Below are 17,846 nucleotides of genomic sequence, written 5' to 3'. Positions count from 1 at the left end.
AATGAGGTATTACTTCACACTGTTAGAATGATTATTACCAAAAAGATAAGAGGTAACAAATGTTGATAATGATGTGGAAAAAAGAGAACCCATGTGCATGTTTGGTGGAATATAAATTAGTACAGCCACTATGGAAAACAGTACACAGGTTCCTCAAATAATTAAAAATAGAGCTATTATATGCTTCAGCAATACAATTTCTGGGTATATATCCAAAGAAATTGAAGACAAGATCTCGAAGAGATATTTGTACCACCATTTCCATTGCAGCATTATTCACAATAGACAAGATATGGAAACAACCTAAGTGTCCATCAATGGATAAATGGATAAAGAAGATATATACAGTTGACCCTTGAACAACACAGGTTTGGGTTGGGTAGGTTCACTTATACATGGATTTTTTCAATAAATACAGTACATTCTGTAAATGTATTTTTTCTTCCTTAGGATTTTCTTAACATTTTTTCCTCTAGCTTACTTTTTGTAAGCATACATATATAAAACACACAACATACAAAATATGTGTTAATTGACTTTTTATGTTATTGGTAAGGCTTCCAGGTCAATAATAGGATATTAGTATTAAGTTGGGGGGAATCCAAAGTTATACCTGCATTTTTTACTATGTGACGGGTTAGTACCCCAATCCCTGCATTGTTCGAGGGTCATGTGTGTGTGTGTGCATGTGTATTTATGTGTATATGTATGACACCATATATAGTATGTAGAATCTGACAAAAAAAAAAAGTCAGGGGCGCCTGGGTGGCTCGGTGGATTAAGCCGCTGCCTTCGGCTCAGGTCATGATCTCAGGGTCCTGAGATCGAGCCCCGCGTCGGGCTCTCTGCTCCGCGGGGAGCCTGCTTCCTCCTCTCTCTCTGCCTGCCTCTCTGCCTACTTGTGATCTCTCTCTCTGTCAAATAAATAAAATAAAATAAAATCTTAAAAAAAAAAAAGTCAAAGTTATAGAAGCAGAGAGTAGAATGGAGTTAGATGCTGAGATGGTAGGGAAATAGGGAGATGTTGGGTTAAAAGGTTCAACTGTGCAGCTTTGTAGGATGAATGTCTGGAAATCTAATGAACAGGCATGATGACTATATTTAATTTTTGGACACTGGAAATATGCTAAAAGAGTAGATTTCAAGTGCATTTCTCACAAATACGGTAACTACGTGACGAGATATGTTAATTAGCTCTACCGTAGTAATCATTCCACTATGAATGACATATGTATATGTATATGATCAAATCAACACTTTATATACTTTAAATGTATTTAATTTTTATTTTAAAAAATCTCTTAATGAGGGGCACCTGGGTGGCTCAGTGGGTTAAAGCCTCTGCCTTCAGCTCAGGTCAGGATCCCAGGGTCCTGGGATCAAGCCCACATCGGGGTCTGGGAGCCTGCTTCCCCCCACTTCTCTGCCTGCCTCTCTGCCTACTTGTGATCTCTGTCTGTCAAATAAATAAATAAAATCTTTAAAAAAAAAATCTCTTAATGAGAGAGTGGAACATGCCACTCTTGATCTTGGTGTTGTGGGTTGGGTGTAGTAACCACTTAAAAATAAAATCTTTGGGACACCTGGGTGGCTTAGTTAAGTGGCCAACTTCTGGTTTTAGCTCAGGTCATGATCTCAGTCAGGACTGTGACATTGAGCCCTGAGCTGGACTCTCCTGCTCAATGAGGAGTCTGCTTCATGATTCTCTCTCTTCCTCTGCCCCTCTCCCAGCTCTCTCTAAAATAAATAAATAAATCTTTTAAAAAAATCTTTACAAAATTTAAAATAAAAAATCTTTTGGGGCACCTGGGTGACTCAGTGGGTTAAAGCCTCTGCTTTTGGCTCAGGTCATGATCTCAGGGTCCTGGGATCGAGCCCTGCGTCGGGCTCTCTGCTCAGCGGGGAGCCTGCATCCTCCTCTCTCTCTGCCTACTTGTGATCTCCGTCTGTCAAATAAATTTCAAAAAAATTTAAAAAAAAAAGAGTCTCTTATGGTGTCACCCTCTCTGATTTCATTTTGTTTTATTTTTTTCCTCCCTTCTCCTATGATCCTGTTTTATTTCTTAAATTCCACATAAGAATGAGATCTATGATAATTGTCTTTCTCTGATTGACTTTTATTTCATTTAACATAATGCCTTCTAGTTTCATCCACATCGTTGCAAATGGCAAGATTTCATTTTTTGATGGCGGAGTAATATTCCATTTCGTATATATCTACCACATTTTCTTCACCCATTCATCTGTCAATGGACATCTATGCTCTCTCCATAGTTTGGATGATTTTAAGACAGGGTTTCAGGAAAGTTCCCTATATTTGAAATCTTAAAAAGGCTGGTGTTTATGAGGAACAAGCCTATACCTTATGTAAGTCTTTCCTTCCAATGACAGCCTCTGACTAGCTCTCAGAAACCTTTATCCTTCTGGCTTGTACATAGTGTGATGAGATATTTCTCTAACCACTAGGATGTCATTTATGACTGCTGAAACCTATATTAGCAGCAAAAAAAATCAATCACTCAATCCAGGGAAGAGTAAGCAAGTTAAGATTTATCCTTTCTGCCACAAGAATAAACATATGGTGCTCACTGGGTGCCAAGTAGAGAAGTATTCATGAGGAACATGTACTGTGATTTTTATTTTTTTTTAAATAGATTTTATTTATTTATTTCACAGACAGACATCACAAGTAGGCAGAGAGGCAGGCAGAGAGAGGAGGAAGCAGGTTCCTTGCTGAGCATAGAGCCCGATATGGGGCTCGATTCCAGGACCCTGAGATCATGACCTGAGCCAAAGGCAGAGGCTTTAACCCACTGAGCCACCCAGGCGCCCCTGTACTGTAATTTCTAATGTGAAAAAGTTGGTTGTTGTTGTTGTCGTTGATTGTTGTTGTTGTCGTTGGTTGTTGTTGTTGGGATTTTTCTGAAATCTCAAGCTTTCAGAAAAATTACAAATAGAATATAAATAACTTCTTTTTCTGAACCATTTCAGGATAAGTTGCTGACCTGTTGCCCCATCAATTCCTAATATTTTAATGAAATTTTCCCAGAAACAGGGACTGTTTCTCCTACAACCATTATACAAACTTAAAAATCAGGAAGTTAATATTGATTCATGACTACCATCTAATTCACTGATCTCATTTAACTGTCATGTTTCTTTTGTCTCCTTCACTCTGGAATAGTTCTTTGGTCATTTCTTATTCTCTATGACCTTGATACAAACTCTATGACCTTAAACTACAAACTTGTAGTTTATCTCTTAGTTTGGGTTTGCCTCATGATTAGATTCATATTATGTATCTTTGGTAGTAAGACCACAGAAATGACAATGTTTTCTTAATATATCTCATTACCACTAGGTGGTGCACAATTTTGATTTGTCCCATTACATTCACTTTGGTCACTTGATTTTTTCTTAGGATTTTATTTATTTATTTGAGAGAGGGAGGGCATGAAAGCATCCAAGCAGGAGGAGGGGCACAGGGAAGGGGGAGAGACCGGGGAGAGAAGCGGACTGAGCACAGAGCCCAACATAGTGCTCAATCTCTCAACACTGAGATCGTGACCTGAGCCGATTCTAGAGTCAAGTGCTTAACCAACTAAGCTATCCAGGTACCCTGGTCACTTGATTAAGGTAATGTTTGCCAGAGTTCACCACTGTGAAGGTCTTTATTTCTCTTTCTAATTCAGTATTCTGTGGGAGCTATTTTGAATATGTGTAATCATATTCCTCATCAAACACTGGCCAACTATCATGGAGAGATGTTCAATATCACTAGCATTCAAAGAAAAGCAAATGAGATAATGAAACATTTTTATCATAAGATCTTTTAAAGCTTGATAATACCTCTTGATTGTGAGAGTAAAAGTCGCTGTTGTTCAAAAGTATATTAGTACTGCTTTTTGGAGAGCAATTTAGAAATATCTATAGGAGTTTTAAAGGTACTATCTATCTCTTAGTATAGCAATTTACTTTCATATACCTGTCCTTAAGAAATCCACGCATGCACAAATATACAGGATGTGCACTGCAAAGGTATTTGCACTGGGGACACACTACAGCATTATTTATATTAGCAAAAAGTCATAAAGGAACTAAATGTCTTTAAGTAGGGTGATAACTTAATAAGTTATGGTGTATCCATGTTTTGCAATTTTATGAATTAAATGAGAATAGAGGTATATATTTCGACTTGGAAGAAAACCTCCCTATTGTTAAGGGAAAAAGCAAGTTGTATCCCTTCTCTATATCTCATGTTATATGCACACAACCAGTCTTTAAGCAGATCCTGTCAAAATATATCCCAAATCCAACCACTTCTTATCATCATTATCACTTTCTGCCACCAAGGCCCACAAAACAGGTGGCTCATTAAAGCTTGGTAATTTGAGAGTATATTGAAGGGACTATATAAAGGTGTAAGTAGAGTTAGGAAACTCACAAGAGATAGAGCCCTCAATAGCAAAGGTCTGGTGGGAAGAATGATAGATGTCATAGAACCTGGAAAGAATAAACATCTGAAGAAGGCTGCCTGGGAGGAACTAAGGATAGAGGAACAAACCAATTCCTGTGACTCTGCAGGAAGTGAGCCAGGACAAGAGACACTCTCCTTACTCTCTACCTGCCCTCCAATTTCTGCCAGCATCCCCCACTGGCTGAATCAAACCACCTCCTGGGGCACAAAACACCATGAAGAAAGATGGAAAGTTCATCTGGAGAAGCAAACAGAAAAAGCTAGGACATATGCTAATCCAGGGTCCTATCTTTTCTTGCCATAGCCTCCTAAATGCTCTTAATTGCTCTTAGGGCTTCTTATTTCCATGGTTTTCTCCTCCATTTTATTTACATTTTGTCTAAAGTGCCCATCCTGGGGTGCCTGGATGGCTCAGTTGGTAGAGCACAAGAGTCCTGATGTTGGGGTTGTGAGTTCAAACTTTTGTTTAAGTAAGCAGAAATCTTACTTAAAAAAAAAAAAATCTAAAAAAAAAATGAACAAAAGTATCATGTCTCCAGAAAGACCTTCACCAATCATCCCACCAAAAATGTACTCCTATTACACTGCATTCCATACCTTGCTTTACTTTTCTTCATACTACTTCCTACTCTCAGGCATTATATAATACATTTATTTAAAATTTTAAAACCATTTTCCCTCTTCAAAATGAATGTAAGCCTCAAGAAAACAGGGATGTTTTTTTCTGGTTTGTTTATTGTTGCAAACTCAGGATAAAGAACAGGTTTTAGCAATGTAGGCTCATAAAATGTTGATAAAGGAATGAATTAAAGAATCTTTCAGGATGTGGGAGGGAGCAATAACTTCCATAATGCATAGGAATAATCCATTGTGTATCTTTAAAAAAAAAGATTTTATTTACTTATTCATGACAGATAGAGAGAGAGAGGCAGAGGGAGAAGCAGACTCCCCGCTGAGCAGGGAGACAAGTGTGGGACTCTATCCCACGACCCTGGGATCACGACCTGTGCTGAAACAACTGAGCCACGAAGGTGCCCTTAATTCATAATGTATCTTTTGATATATACATAAATAACCAGAAATAAAAGTTTTATTATGGCTTTTATGGCATTACAATATAATCATAAGCCATGAAACAATTTGGTCTGTTCAGTGAGTCAAATATCTCTATAATTTATTAGTCTGAAGTGATAAGACAGCTTCTCTACTCATTTGCTCATAATGGTTATCAAATACAAGCCACTCTGCTACTGATATAGGCCTTTGTGTATCCTGAGAAATGAACACTTCCTAAAATGGTGATTATTATGAACTTATGTAACCGCTGAGCTTTAGGAAAGGTATGATTTACTGTTTATAAGCCATTTTCTTTAAAAAGTCTGGCCTGTATTTACTTTTGTTAAGGCAACAGAAAAATACTTTAACAATTGCCCTTTCGAGCTAAAAACAAGGCTGGAAGTTTGTCATTCAACTGTTCCCTTCCAGTGGGCATGTGAGACAGTTCACCTTCTCTTATTTTCCTCAGTGAGCTGAACAATTTTGATAGTTATCACTTTCAAGCTAAATACAAAGAGCTAACTTTATAGAAACATGACATTCATTGAAGGCTTATAATGATTTTTAATATGTCCCAAGGAGATTATTCTTAAATGATAACTATTTCTCTACATTTTTTTTTGTTTAATGAGAATGATTCTTATGTGAGAAGAAATCAATGACTTTATAATACTGACTGCGTTTTCTGTTGCTATACAATTATTCTTCATTAAAGAATAAAAAGGAAGATTAAAAACTCACAACAGACATATTCAGTTACTTTATATACACTTTCCAATTAAGTTCTCACCAAGCCAAATTAGGTTTTAGGCTTTTACTAAAAGTAGTTTATGATCCCGGGTGTTGTTTAAAAAGTGTTAGAGATTTGAAGGCGCCTGGGTGGCTCAGTGGGTTAAGTCTCTGCCTTGGGCTCAGGTGATATCTCAGGGTCCTGGGATCAAGCCCCACATCGGCCTCTCTGCTCAGAGGGGAGCCTGCTTCCCCCTCTCTCTCTGCCTACTTGCGATCTCACTCTCTCTCTCTGTCAAATGAATAAAATCTTTAAAAAAAAAAGTATTAGAGATTTGGTTAAATTTAACAGTCCTTTTATTTTCCATACATCCACCTTTGTTATATTGTTTATGATCTTATTGGCTAACACAGCTGCAAGGCAAAGACTAAACTTAAGTTGCATAAGGCTCTATGGGCTTCCAACAGAAAGCTTTTTAACACTCCAGTAAGAGATAATTCTCTCAGGAAGCAAATCCTCTATTACAGTTTCATTCAATCAGAGATTTGTTTTAAAGCATCCTGAAATCTGAGCTAGCCCAGTATATTTACCGGCCAAAGCCTCAAAGCTCAGCTCTTGCATTACAACTCAAATATTTCATTATACATAAAGATGTTTTTATTTTCTCTTCAAGATGACAACCAGTATTCAGAAAGTCCTATTCATTATAGTATCTTAAACATAAAATCAAGTCTTCACTGGCTGAAGACCAGAAATAGTTAATAACATTAAATTGAAATAACTGTGTTAGCAAGAATTTTTATATATTTTAGAAACTGAATTTTCCCACCTTAGCACTGTGGAAGAGAACAAAGTTGCTTGGGATATACCACTTAGCATGGCAGATTTAATGGTGGCATTTTTCCAGGTTCTTTTTCAACTAATCAGGAATATCACATTATATCTTTATAAAGCTAGGTGGCAGGGATATAGGCCACCATTTACATAATAGTCATTGTTCTGGTTATCTTCTGTGTAACAATTCTAACACTTAGTGGTTTAAAACAATAAACATTTTATTATATTTCAAAACTTCACTGGTCAGGCATTTGGGCATGTCTTCTGTTCCACATGACATTTACTAAAGTCACTTAGTGGCATTCAGCTGGCAGACTGGCTGGTCTGGAGTGTTCAAGATGGCTTTACTTAAATGCCTGGCACTTTGGTGGATATGGCTAGAATGCTACTATTGACTGAAACACCATCATATGGCTTCTAGAACACGGTGAGCTTCCTATATTATAACTGGTTTCCCAAAGATAGAGTAAAAGGCCCATGCAGAAGTTGCAAGGCTTTTTATGATCTAGCTTTGTTACTCCCAGAACATCACTTTTGTCACACTTTATTCTTTTTTTTAATTAATTAATTTATTTTTTTTCAGCATAACAGTATTCATTGTTTTTGCACAACACCCAGTGCTCCATGCAATACGTGCCCTCCGTATTACCCACCACCTGGTTCCCCCAACCTCCCACCCTGTCACACTTTATTCTTTAAGCAAGTCACTAAGGCCAGCCCAGATTCAAGGTGAGGAGTAGGTTCTCTCTGCTACCTATTGATGGGATTATAGCAGGCTTGAACAAGGAGGAGAAAAAATTGATCATAGCCGTCTACCATCATAATAGTACTAGAATCATGATGACTAGGGACCAATGCTAAGCAGTGCATCAGCAAATGATTACTTTCTAAAAGAAAAGTTGTCTTTAGGGGTGCCTGGGTAGCTCAGTGGGTTAAAACCCCTGCCTTCAGCTCAGGTCATGATTCCAGAGTCCTGGGATCAAGCCCCACATCTGGCTCTCTGCTCAGCAGGGAGCCTGCTTTCTCCTCTCTCTCTCTCTGCCTACCTCTTTGCCTGCTTGTGATCTCTATCTGCTAAATAAATAAATAAAATTAAAAAAAAAAAGTTGTCTTTAAAAATGCTGCAATTTGTAGCAACTGTGATCTTTAATTTTTCAATTATAGGTCTGAAATATTTCCAATTATTTTTAATACCTATATTGAATTATTCCAGCCAAGGGTATCTAAGACCTACATGATCTGAATCTTCCTTCATATTATTTTTCATCCTGTTTCCATAGTGTAGTGGTTATCACGTTCGCCTGACATATTATTTTTCATCCCCGTTATTGTTTTGACTGCTTGCTGAATAAAATTTTGTGAGATGTTTCAGGTAAATACACACACGGAAAAACACAGTGCACAGCAAATCAGAGGTTAGTAGCAAATCATGCCATCTTGAGCCAGCAAGTTATACAAGTTACCACTGGTGCCTTAATTTCCCACATGTGAAGGAAGTTAAAGATGATACTTAACTCAGGGGTCAGTCAATAATAGGAATAAAAGAAGGAACAGACATCATTACAGGTCCCACAAACATCAAAAAAAAAAAAAAATGAAAGGGTATCACGAATAGCTATGTGTCAAAAATTTGATAACTTAGATGCAACAAAGAAAGTCTTTGAAAAACACAACTTCAAGATCACAAGATCAAACACAAGATCAAAAAGGTGGCTCAGTGGGTTGAGCCACTGCCTTCGGCTCGGGTCATGATCTCAGGGTCCTGGGATCGAGTCCCGCGTCGGGCTCTCTGCTCGGCGGGGAGCCTGCTTCCCTCTCTCTCTCTCTCTGCCTGCCTCTCTGTCTGCTTGTGATCTCTCTCTGTCAAATAAATAAAATATTTAAAAAAAAACGTTTAAAAAAAAAAAAAAAAAAGAAAATCTGAATAGCCTTGTTTCTATTTGAAAAATTGAATTTGTTCTCAGAAACCTCTTTACACACACACACACAAAACCTCCAGGCTCAGTTGATTTTGCTACTAAGAATTTAAGGAAGAAAATGAGATAAATCATGGTCAAAACTTTCAATCTTCTAAATAAAAAAGGACATTGACAAAGGCTAAAAAAAAAAAAAAAAAAGACAAAAACAAGAGACCAAAAAAAACGGGGAGGGGGTTGTAAAAATGAGTGTGAAACAAACTTTCTACAGGTTCTCTTTAAATCCCACATAGGAAATGCAGTAAAACAAGGTTAGGAGGAAGAAATAATCAAATTTGCTAGACACATGTCCCAGGAAAGATAATTCCAAATTATATTTTGTTTCATTTTGTCTTAGTCAGAGAAATGTAACTTGCCATAGTTTATGTGGAATTTGATGTCATATTTTAAAAAATAGACACATTTCTAAGAAGACAAAACAGTTGAATTGCTTTATAAAATGAACTGATACAAGGTTCAAGAAGATCAGTAAATGAAGCATAGCATTATTCACATTAAGATGTAACATTCAGGGGGCGCCTGGGTGGCTCAGTGGATTAAGCCGCTGCCTTCGGCTCAGGTCATGATCTCAGGGTTCTGGGATCAAGTCCCGCATCGGGCTCTCTGCTCTTCAGGGAGCCTGCTTCCTCCTCTCTCTCTGCCTGCCTCTCTGCCTACTTGTGATCTCTCTCTCTGTCAAATAAATAAATAAAATCTTAAAAAAAAAAAAAAGATGTAACATTCAGAAAATCTGAACTGTGTTCAAGTGCAGGAAAGTGACTTTCCAAGTCTAAATAGTTAAGTGTAATTCCCAGAACAATAATTAAACAGTAAATATGTGTCACTTTAAGGGAGTTAGCAGGAAACATTCCATGGCAATAAGGCCAAGTGGCAGGTTCTCTATAAAGTTCAAGTATACTTAGATGCTCTCAGTTCAACTGTGAAACTCATAACTGACTGAATCAAAGACTTCTAGAAATAATATGTCTTTGAAGTTCTTTGAGTTTAAACTTCATAAAATAAAATCCAAATTAAGAGATAAATTCCTCAAGATGAAGATAACTATCTGGTATAGAATTAAAGGCTTGAGTTAAATTTCAGTTTAGAATTCAGGTAAATCCAACATAAGGAAGACAGTAATGGCCAATAAGTTACTTTTAGCACTACTGGATTTTTAGATTTTTTTTTTTTAAGATTTTATTTATTTGACACACAGAGAGAGATCACAAGTAGGCAGAGAAGCAGGCAGAGAGAGAGAGGGGAGGAAGCAGGCTTCCTGCTGAGCAGAGAGCCCAATGCGGGGCTCGATCCCAGGACCCCGAGATCATGACCTGAGCCGAAGGCAGCGGCTTAACCCACTGAGCCACCCAGGCGCCCCGGATTTTTAGATTTTTGAGTTTTATTTATTTTTAAATCATTCTACACATTGCATTTGAAAAGAGAAACTTTGGATTAAATATTTTGTGACGGGGTGCCTGGGTGGCTCAGTGGGTTAAGCCGCTGCCTTCAGCTCAGGTCATGATTTCAAGGTCCTGGGATCGAGTCCCGCATCGGGCTCTCTGCTCAGCAGGGGGCCTGCTTCCCTCTCTCTCTGCCTGCCTCTCTGCCTACTTGTGATCTCTTTCTGTCAAGTAAATAAATAAAATCTTAAAAAATAAATAAATAAATAAATATTTTGTGACTTTCTGGGTGGGGCCTCAAATTGAAAACAGTGATATCCATATTTTTGACTATCTTAAGCTTCTTCTATTTGCTGTTAACAGTTAAATGTGAGATGTTACACATTAGGGCAAAAAGCCAGCACAAAATTAGAACAGGCTTTGAGACTGAACAATTTAAAATTCTTTTTAAGTTAGTTCTATAGCATTTAAAAGTAACTATATCTAAGCATAAGCCAATATAATTTATCCACCATCCATCATTCAAATATAGCCATAAGAGTTAGCATATTATTATCACATTTTTCCAAAACTATCTGAGGACCTACTAGGTTCAAAAGGGTTCATGCTAAAACATACCACTTTGACATAAGGACTGTTTTCAGATGAAGACAACTGAGAAGAAGCAGACAAAAAACTTCCATGCCCTCTCTTACACTAGGAAGAGCAGGATAATTCCAAATCATCAGAGACAACTCTAGTCTCTTATCAGCATGATAGTAAGCTACATACAAAATCTTACTAAAACAACTCTTATCTTCCCCCATATTTTTACCTTCTTACAGCTTTCCATCCCTAGGGACCTCAACTCCTTTTCCTTTGTCTTATCACTTTTCTTTGTTAAGATGCTATATAAGCAGGGCACCCGGGTAACTCAGTTGGTTGAGATCCGAGTGTTGATTTTGGCTGTGATCAAAATCTCAAGGTTGTAAGATTGAGCCCTGTATCGGGCTCTGCACTCAGCACGGAGTCTGCTTAGGATTCTCTCCCTCTCCCCCTCTGCTGACCCTACCCCACCCCGACCCTGCCCCTGCCCTGCTCACATGGGTAAATACGCTCTCTCCCTCTCTCTTAAAAAAGATGCTATATAAGCCCCAGGTTCTGACCAGCCCCCTTTGAATTCACCACTGAGTTATCCCAAGTATATGTACCATGCATGTGTTAATGTGCTAATAAATGTTTTTCTCTGGTTAATCTAGCTTTTATCAAGTTTGTTTTGCAGGCCCAGACACTGAATCTAAAAGGCAGAGAACTTTTTTCCTTCTCTATAGTGCCAAAGATGAGTAAGTGTTGATCTCCACCTCTCAGTAACTTGCAATGTAATCAGAGACTGATTAAGTAAGGCAGAATTATGACAAATAATGATCTAGGTATAATGACACAGAGTTTGTGAAGACAGAGGAGTGAACAACTAACTGGTGTGTGTGACCACATAGAAAAGGTGACATCTGGGGCGCCTGGGTGGCTCAGTGGGTTAAAGCCTTCAGCTCAGGTCATGATCTCGGGGTCCTGGGACCGAGCCCCACATCAGGCTCTCTGCTGGGGGGGGGGCTGCTTTCTCCTCTCTCTCTGCCTGCCTCTCTGCCTACTTGTGATCTCTGTCAAATAAATAAATAAATAAAATCTTAAAAAAAAAAAAGTGACATCTCACTGGTTCTTCAGTGATTCATAGAAGCCACCCCTTCCCCCGACACCCCCCATCTGCCGCCATCAAGTTCTTATTTCAGTTTTGCCCAGATTAGCAAAAGAAGACAGAAAGGAGAGATTTGTGGGACCACTTTATCTAGGCTTGGAGTAATTTCTCCCTTACCAAACATTACTTGTTAAAACTAGGTGCTTCACTCTCTATTCTGAATAGAGGTGTCTCTTCATCCTCAGTATTTCACTATTGCTAAGGAAGGAGCAGCTTACCTCAGTGTGACTCAGACTGGTTTGGCTGTCTTTTTTTCTCGTTAAAAGGCTTTGATTACAGTACTTTTCTTCAGAAATGCTTTTCTGTGATGATACCCAGTAATGTGCTTCTGCCTACTGACAAAGGAGACTAGATTATATTACAGCGGCAAGACAGATTTTTCAGTCGTGAGTCTCAGCTCTACGTCCCTGCCATATGCTACACATATTTTCCCTTCACATTTTCTCATTTCCCAAGTTAATAAAACTAAAGTTGCAGGTGGACTGCAAGTTGATATGCCAAAAAATGTTTTCAGACCTCCAAAACACCAAATTTAACAAAGCAAACCAAATCTCTCTTTAACATACCATTTAATATTCCAAAGAGTAAGAGATGAATGCTTTCCTATTTAGTGACTGGGGATTGTTTGGAAAATCTGAATGAGGGACTTTGCTCCTCCACCTCATTCCGTCAAAAACTCCTTCTCATATTTTAATATTCTATCATTGAACAGATTGACTTCTTTTTCATTCATAGTTCAGATATGTTCTAGTCTCATGTCAGTAAATTCATTTTCACCTAGACTAAGCAAGTTAGCAAGTTCAATAAAATTAACCTCATTTCACACTTACGATATGCTAGCCTGTTGTGCATATTAAAGCACTACACATTTTTATTAATGAAAATCTGAACCATGCGCTGAAAGAAAGATTAGGCTTCCTCTGAAATTGGCTCCTGCTCCATTGCTTCTCATTTGAATTATATTTCAGTAACCAAGATACAAGTGAACTGAGCTTAAATAGTATTTTCCAATAATCAAAATAGTACTTACATAATCTTTGGATTTATTTTTCTGACAGTCTATATAGTAATTTAAACATTAAAATTTATTTTTCAGAAAATATGAAATAACACTAGTCTGAAACTCTTAAGAATTCTGTGCAGAATTTACCCAGCCCAATTTTGGATATGGGCTGATTTTCCTTTTAATCCCAGTTCTACTCCACATAGCTAAATTGGTGCTTTTTTTGTGTGTATTCAAATCTAGAACAGAAGCTTCCCCATTTTTTTTTTCAGAGTGCTTAGGGAATCAAGTATGTAAAAAGCTTCTGATTTAGGGCACCTGGGTGGCTCAGTGGTTTAAGCCGCTGCCTTCGGCTCAGGTCATGATCTCAGGGTCCTGGGATCGAGTCCCGCATCAGGCTCTCTGCTTGGCAGGGAGCCTGCTTCCCTCTCACTCTCTCTGCCTGCCTCTCTGCCTACTTGTGATCTCTCTCTGTCAAATAAATAAATAAAATCTTAAAAAAAAAGCTTCTGATTTATGATTTATGGCACAATGTAAAATATACGGTATAATTGCATTGCTTAAATTTTTTGGAGTCATTTATCCCTTTCCTAAAATGATAGAAATTATGGTTTCTCTTTCCAGAAAAATGTCTATACATGTAATATTTTGCATTAAATTTTAGGGGATCTAGTGACCCTTCTGGAGACTTCCTGTAGTTCAGACTCCAAGTTACAAAACTCAAGTCTGGAAGGAATGCTACTTCACCCTGACTAAGTACTATTTACAGCATGCCAATCAAAGATTTAAAGTAGCATTACCACATGTCAAAGCTTAGTTCTCAAGTTTTGTGAAATTGATAGAAAATGTCTGTATAGATTACAAACTGCAGGCACTAGATGTTGTAACATCTCCAAACATAAAAAAAATTAAAAAATAAAAGTAGCATTATTTACATTATAATGAATTTAACAGTGCCTGCCAGAATAATGGGGCCATAATGAATCATGGAGCTGCAAATTGGTTATCTGGTGACTATCTCAATGTGGAGACAGAATTAGATCCAACAAAATAGTTCCTGAAGTATGGTTTAGTACGTGACAAGTTGTTCACATGACAAATATTTATGGAGCTCCCATTCTGTATTAGAAATTGTACTAGGAGCACCCAGGTGGCTCAGCCGATTAAGCATCTGCCTACAGCTCAGGTCATGATCCCTGAGTCCTGGAACTGAGCCTTGCAAAAGGCTCCCTGCTCAGTGGAGAGTCTGTTTCTCCCTGTCCCTCTGCCTCTCCATGCTCATGCTGTCCCCAACAAATAAAATCTTAAAAAAAAAATTGTGCTACACAATGCAGCTTAAAAGCTTATAAAAAGCTTACAACTTGAAGGCATGAAAATTTATACTGGGGGTATAAAAACAAGTAAAGAAGCAATAATGATACTGGAAGATAGGTATTATGACAAGGGTAAGTAAAGGTAGCTAATAGACTGAATACAAAGGGCATTTGGAAAGGCAAATGAAGACTTTCTAGATAAAATAATGAATAGGTCAGTCCTAAAGGATGAATAGAAAAAAAACCATTAGTCTTAAAAATATGCTTAAAAAGTCAGCATCCTTTAAGTCTTGTTACAAAAAACTGCAGTCCTCCATTTCTTCAGTCAAATCTTTCCAAAGATATATCTGGATTATTTTTTTTAAGATTTTATTTATTTATTTGACAGAGATAACAAGTAGGCAGAGAGGCAGGCAGAGAGAGAGAGCAGAGGAAGCAGACTCCCCGCTGAGCAGAGAGCCCGACGCGGGGCTCGATCCCAGGACCGGGAGATCATGACCCCAGCTGAAGGCAGAGGCTTTAAACCACTAAGTCACCCAGGAGCCCTGACTTATCTGGATTCTTTATGTATTTACCTATTTATCTCAACATGTTTAATTTGCTATCTTTAAAGTTTTTGCCTTTAGGCATTATCTTTTGATATTCCATCACGGTTGTTGAGAACTTGGCTTTCTTTAATTACATCATCCTACTCCTTGCTCCTGGCCCCAGCACAAACATGAAGGCACACACACACCCTTTCTTCCTAATGTATTGGTGTTTGTATTTCATTTGCATTATTTCCACTATGTAAATACAGTTTGTACTAAGATATGATGGCTTGACCTTTCTACATATTTTGTATTAACATTTGTTCTGATTTGTTTGTATAGATTTCTTTGTAATTATTATTAATTCAACCCTCGATTCTACCCCAGATATGTGAGAGTCCTCTGAAGGTGTTAGCACATTACTTATTCCATCAGTATTCATCTTCTTGAAGAACTCTGTCTTTGAGCCTTTTGACCTCAAGTTCGACTGAGTCTGACTGCAGTTTGGACTGGTGGCTCTGTAGGCCTGTAATCAGGCTGTTATGTTGGGACCTCCCCTAACCAGGAACTTGTAATTCCCTCTGCTTCTTTCTTGATATGGATTTCCTTTTTCTTATTTCTAATCTCTAGAGCAATTGAATGATAAATTACCATCTAGGAAATAACTTTAGAAGCCATTCTCTTGATTTTCTTTAATGGCCTTACTTCTGTAGGATGCATTTTCCAAAAGCTGCTTTAGAGGATACAGAGGCGGCAATATTTTGAGACTTTGGATATAGAATTCTACCTTGGCAATCTTTTTTCCTCAGAATTTTCAGATCATTGATCTCCTGTCTTCTTGCTTCCAGTGTAGCCATTCAGAAATTTGTAGCTGGTCTATTCTTGACCCTTTATGGTTTTTTCCCTTGCTGAAAGTCTGTAAGATCCTCCTTTTGTGTCTGAAGTTCTGATTTTTTAAAAATAATGTGCCTCGGGGCACCTGCATGTCTCAAAGGGTTAAGCCTCTGCCTTCAGCTCAGGTCATCATCTCAGGGTCCTGGAATCAAGCCCCACATCAGGCTCCCTGCTCAGTGGGAAGCCTGCTTCTCCCTCTCTGCCTGCTTCTCTGTCTACTTGTGATCTGTCAGATAAAGAAATAAAATCTTAAAAAAACAAAAACAAAAAAAAAAACAAAACAAAAAAAACTGCCTCAGCGTCCCTAATACCACATTTTAAATTACTAGAGCTCTTTTTATTTTCATTAATATTCGTCTTTTAAAAAAAAAGTACTGCTTTTGTTTTCTAGCATGCAACATACTTCTCAGTAAATGTTTGCTATAGTTGGATTCTTTCCCCTAACGTTTCTTCTACTTAGTGTTTTATCTAAATTGCAGCTTTATTTTATTTGCTATCTTTTTTTAAAAATTTAATTTCTTTTCAGTGTAACAGAATTCATTGTTTATGCACCACACCCAGTGCTCCATGCAATACCTGCCCTTCATAATACCCACCACCAGGTTAGCCCAACCTCCTACCCCCTGCCCCTTCAAAACCCTCAGATTGTTTTTCAGAGTCCATAGTCTCTCATGGTTCATCTCCCCTCCAATTTCCCTCAACTCCCTTCTCCTCTCCATCTCCCAATGTCCTCCATATTTGTTATGCTCCACAAGTAAGTGAAACCATATGAGAATTGACTCTCTTTGCTTGACTTATTTCACTCAGCATAATCTCTTCCAGTCCCATTCATGTTGATACAAAAGTTGGGTATTCATCTTTTCTGATGTAGGCATAATACTCCATAGTGTATATAGACCACATCTTCCTTATCCATTCGTCCATTGAAGGGCATCTTGGTTCTTTCCACAGTTTGGCAACCATGGCCACTGCTGCTATGAACATTGGGGTACTGATGGCCCTTCTTTTCACTACATCTGTATCTTTGGGGTAAATACCCAGTAGTGCAATTGCAGGGTCATAGGGAAGATCAATTTTTAATTTCTCAAGGAATCTCCACACTGTTCTCCGAATTGGCTGCACAACTTGCATTCCCACCAACAGTGTAAGAGGGTTCCCCTTTCTCCACATCCTTTCCAACACACATTGTTTCCTGTCTTGCTAATTTTGGCCATTCTAACTGGTGTAAGGTGATATCTCAATGTGGTTTGAATTTGAATCTCCCTGATGGCTAGTGATGATGAACATTTTTTCATGTGTCTGATGCTATCTTTACTATTAACTTTCAGTTGACTATTGACTGTCAGTTTGCAGGACAATGATGAAAATCTCTGTACTCAGGGATAAATCATTTCCATAAGCTTTACTATAAAGCAATGATTCTCACCTTTTGCTGTATACGAGAAAGATCAGAGAGAAATTTTTAAATCACAGGTACTCAGGTTTTATACCAGAATGATTTAGCTAGTTTGGGTAAGGAAAAAAATTTAAAACTTCTTAAGTGATTTTGCTGCAATAAAGGTGAATTATCATTGCTGCAGTGGCTTAGCTGGACTCAGAATCTCCGATGTGAAATCTGGTTCTTTTCTCATGTGTGTGTCAAATTCCCAAGAGAAAACTAGAGGGTGTAAGTTTGGTTGCCATAGTTCTGGAAACCAAGTACGTGAAAGAGGCTGGGTTGGAGCTCATAATTCAGCTTACAAACTGACATTTAATACCTGTTTTCAGTATGGCATCTCTGCCCATTATCTTTTCTGAAGAACTTCTGTTTCATCCTCTCTAGAGAATAAAATCTTTTTTGACAGTTTAGAAAAGGCCAAGCTCTGTGGGATGACTTGTTAATATTAATTGCATTTTTTTTAACATGTCTTCACACCCTC

Source organism: Meles meles, chromosome 10, assembly GCF_922984935.1.
Source record: "Meles meles chromosome 10, mMelMel3.1 paternal haplotype, whole genome shotgun sequence".
Lineage (NCBI taxonomy): Eukaryota > Metazoa > Chordata > Mammalia > Carnivora > Mustelidae > Meles > Meles meles.
This window is presented reverse-complemented; position numbering follows the sequence as displayed.